Here is a 4,924-nt window from a genome sequence, read left to right on the forward strand (position 1 = left end):
ATTTAGGAACAATAGTTCTCCCTAGATTTCCACTTACCCAGAGACTTTTTAATTAAAGGATTACAGTTCAACCTAGGAATTTCCGCAGTATATATCAGTGCTGATTTAGTTTATTTCAAGGAAAGCCCACAATTCTATCTCAGATACCTGAGAATAACTAAGAACTTAGAAAAGAACACTATATTTGATATCTTTTTAAAGTACTCATGTTAGTAGTTTATAGCAATAGCCCTTAAAGTCAGGTAACGAAAAGATAATAATAACTACTTCTGCAACCAGTTTTGATGCTTGCTATATGCTAGACACCATGCAGAACATTTCAAATACATCTTCTCTTAATTCCCGCATCAACTCGAAAAGGCATTATTGTCATATTCACTCTACACATGATAAAACTGAGATTCAGAGAGGTTGCCTCAGTCAACCTTTAAATGGCACAATTGAAATGCAAACCTAGTGGTAACTTTCTTCTTTGTACTTTCATATTGTTTGCATTTTTGCTATAACTAAGCACAATTTATATAAAATCAATATAACTTTTTCAAGAGTGAAAAACAGATTTCGGTACTCAGAGTGGGCCAATCAGCTAAGGAGTGCATCTCAAGGAATGTTACCTTACAAGGTCAGGTGTCAGGGGTTAAGTACTTACTAACTGTGCTTTGACTGCTTCTCTACTACTGAATACTCTACTGATGTTTCTAGCTTAAGACCCTCATAGATTTGGATAGACTGGCTATATTCTAGCCCAAAAGCAACAACACCAACAACACCCTAAATTCTTGAGGTTTCTCTCAGTTGGTCTTTTCCCTATAAATAAAGCCATGACTTAGCTTTCATTCAGTCAGTGTTAAAATGCCTTGGCCAATTTTATGCCAATAGCTTTCTGCTTTTTCCTAAGAATTTATTAAGTACAAATTATCTTGCCTCTTGCTAAACTATCTGGGAAGGATTGTATGAGTTATCAGTGTTATAAGTCTTAGGACAACTCCCTATCAGTAAACAACACTTATGGACAGGGAAGTGAAAACATTATTATTTATAGATCTACAAAGACATCTGACTGCACTTAGGTTCACTTGCCCGAATGACCAGAAGAGATACGTAACCGTACCTGATGGATTTCGTTATCACCTGGATGTATCAGAAAGTGAACTTCTTGTAAGGTTTTCAGCCATGCACTGCTACTAAATTTGAACACTTCTGAAAGGATTAGTTCAGCAAAAGTAGCTTTGGGAAAACGCAAATTTCCTGTTCCAATCATGGGAAATGTGATTGATGAAAAAGATAACTCTTCCATAGTTGTCAAACATTTCTTGATTATATTTGCCATGATCTGAAATGTACAAAATACATTTCTGTAAGTTAGGGCGTAAGCTGGTGAGAAATAGAGAGAGCTACAGCTCCAAAAACTCTGACTAGGGCTTCTCTGCTATTCTTGGCTTTGTCCGGGTCTAGGGTGTCAGAAAGGGAACCTAAGAGGGAAGAGGACATTCCAGGGAGATTCTAACTCATGCAGGAAGAAGGTTCCAATAGTATGGGAATGGTCACATAAACAATGGTGTCTTGTTGCAATTAAAAGCGATGTTTATGAAGAGTTTCTAACAACACGGGGAAATGTTTAAGTAAAAAAAAGCAGGACTAAAAAAATGTTTGGAAGGGAGTCTCAACTAAGAAATAAGTATGCATAAAATTGATTCAAAGGGATTGCAATAAGGGGCGCCTGGGTGGCGCAGTCGGTTAAGCGTCCAACTTCAGCCAGGTCACGATCTCGCGGTCCGTGAGTTCGAGCCCCGCGTCAGGCTCTGGGCTGATGGCTCAGAGCCTGGAGCCTGTTTCCGATTCTGTGTCTCCCTCTCTCTCTGCCCCTCCCCCGTTCATGCTCTGTCTCTCTCTGTCCCCAAAAAAATAAACGTTGAAAAAAAAAATTAAAAAAAAAACAAAACAAAAAAACAAAGGGATTGCAATAAAATGTTCACCAAAGTTATTTCTAGATGGCTGGATTATAATTTTTATTTCTGTCTTTGTACTTCCTGTATTTTGTCCAATGTACATGTATTACTTTTATATTCTAAAAAAAAGAAAGTGGAAGTTAAACTGGGAATAGAGGTGAGAAGTCGTCAAAAGAAGGGCAATGACCCTTCATCCTTTACCACAGCTCTAGCTGCATCTCTGTTATACTGAAGGATCATTACACTAATTTTCAGATATCATTCTCAGAGAACCCCAAGGATTGTTACTACTTTCAAGGTCAGTTATACTGTAATAACTGGTAGCTGTGATGGACTGTTCATGGAATGTAATAAAGATTTCAGTAAATTGACAAGGCTCAGTCAATACCAGGGTTTCTCAACCTGGGCCAGAAAAGTCTGTGTTATGAAGGCTCATGTATGCTTTGTAGGAGGCTTAGCAGCATCCCTGGCCTCCACTTCCTAGCTATCAGTAGCCAGTGTAACAAGCCAAATGTCCCCTGGGGAATAAATTCACTTTGCTTGAGAACCACAGATCTATATCCTGCCAGAAGATTACCAGAGCTATCAATGTAGCAGAGAACTAAGGATTTTCTCTACCTGCTGAGAAGACCCTGCTCCATTATCCCAGCCTGGTGCCACGACATGGAGCACAGCTTTGCAGTTCAGATTGCAGCCACTTGTCAGGAATATGCTACCCACTTTCTCCTCTGTTCCCTGCCTGGTGGCATATAACTCTTCCTGGAGCTTTGGACCAGCTTTCTGCAAAAGAGACTGAGATAGTGGTCCTCCTCCAAGCTGAAGATTCATGGGAACAGTGTTGACAATGACATCGGCCTTAAGGAAAACAGCAACATGTTTGTTAGAGATCCAATCCATAGTTATTAAGCACCTATGACTTGCCAAGTATTATGAGGTAATGCACAAGATACGTTTGTCTATCATACTGACCTCCCAGCCCTGCCCTCAAGGGGCTTACAATCTGTTGTTAGTACTTAGATATTGTAATGAGGTGAGCCCCAAAACTTAGAAATTAAGGAAATATATCACCCACTACTGTTAACATATGATGAGTCAGAGTAGGGCTATGAAAATGAGCAAACAGAAAGGAAAGTCAGAATGAAAGGTAGAAGCGGAAACAGAAAGATAGCTAGACAGATGGAAACAAAAACAGAACTCTGAAAGAGACCACTGAGGAAGAAAGAGTATCTTTTAGGCTCACAGGAACTGAGAGTAATTGTTCTGACTTGATTAACATACCTAAAGAAAGAATGGGTCCATCTGAAGGGCGGGGGCAGGGAGGGGGTGCAGATTCTGGTATACCCTAAAGGCCTAAACAAAGGAAGGTCATTGAAGTGAAGGTAGGCAGTGTCCACTCAAGCCATTCCAGGGGTATGGGGATCTCCAAAGCTTGCTGAGGCCAGCCCCTTGGTGAGATGGGGTCATGACCTGATGCCGACAGATGTTAAATATTCAATTCATCCAATTCTATTTATTCCTATTTTGTATTCAAATTTAGAGGGCAGAATGCTTTGCTCATGTGGATTTTGAGTAGTCTGGTTCCTTGGGAGCTCTTCATTGTAAATTAAAAGGTGTATATGTCTTTGGGCCACATAACAGTTATATTTCTCACTATCATGGGTCCACCTCAGTCTTGTATGAGGTTAGTTAACATAAACTAATCTCAGGACCTGAGAAGCTTCCTGCAGGGAAAAGTCAGTGAGCCTTCCACAGGGCAGTTGGTTAAGCATCTGACTCTTGATTTCAGCTCAGGTCATGGTCTTACAGTCCATGGGATTGAGCCCTACATTGGGCTCTGCACTGCTTGGGTTTCCCTCTCTCCCTCTCTCTCTCTGCCTCTCTCTCTCTCAAAATAAATAAATAAACTAAAAAAAAAAAAAGTCAGTAAGCTTTCCAAAAAAACAAGATTCAGCCCATTTTCACCCTGCTCCCTGGTTACTGATTCCTACACAGTTTGGAGAAGCAATATATTAACATGTAAAACAGCAAAATAGTCTTAATGTTTATATCAGTTCAAGGTAATCAAAAGAAACTGTGTTAAAAATACAATTAGTAATTGCTATAGAATTTCAAAAAAAAGCAGGAATCCTTTAGACTGGACTGGTTAGTAGAGTCTTTACAAAGAGGATAAGGGATGAATCTGGGACAGGGGAAAAGAAGGCAGTAAGCATTCTAGGTGGGTAAATATTTAAGAAAACACACAGAATTGCAAAAGGTCAGAAAGCAGTCCAATTTAGCGAACGGAGAGTATTAATGGTAAGAAACAGGGCTGGAAAGAGATTTGGGGCCAGATGATGTAAGACTTCGTAAGCTCACACTTTTTTGGGCTTTATGCTGCAGGCAGTAGGGAGCACCTGATAAATATGCATCAAACAGCTATGGAGAGAATAGACAGGAGGGTGAGAGGGGTGACTGGGGGTGCTGAAAGACGAGTTGACTGTGGGAATGAAAAGGAAAGGGCATGTACAAGAGACAGTGTGCAAGGAGGCTGGGAAACCAGTTGGATAGGGAAAGGAACTCAGAGAAGAAAGATTTAAAGGGCTCCAAAGTTTATATGGCGCCATCCAACCATGAGAATAGGTATCCTGACAGGGTTGGTGAGAGTTTATCAACAGACTATGTCGTGAAAAGACCTCAGTTTCCTCATCTATAAGATGAGAGTATGTAATATCTGTCTCAGATTGTAGCACTGATTGGGTGAGGTAAACTTTCAAGTGGTCTGTCCTAAGTGGATAATGATGATAGCTATCATTTTTTGAGTCTTCACTATGTGCCAGGAAGGTGCTAAGTGCTTTGTGTGGATTATTTTACTTGACTTACCGCACAGGAACCCTAATATTGTCATCATCCATAATTACAGGTAAGGACACTGAGACATAAGGGGGAATGTTGACCAAGATCAATGGCTGGTCAGTGGTAAAGTGGGATTTGAACCC

This window comes from Lynx canadensis, chromosome C2 (genome assembly GCF_007474595.2).
Source record: "Lynx canadensis isolate LIC74 chromosome C2, mLynCan4.pri.v2, whole genome shotgun sequence".
Classification (NCBI taxonomy): Eukaryota; Metazoa; Chordata; class Mammalia; order Carnivora; family Felidae; genus Lynx; species Lynx canadensis.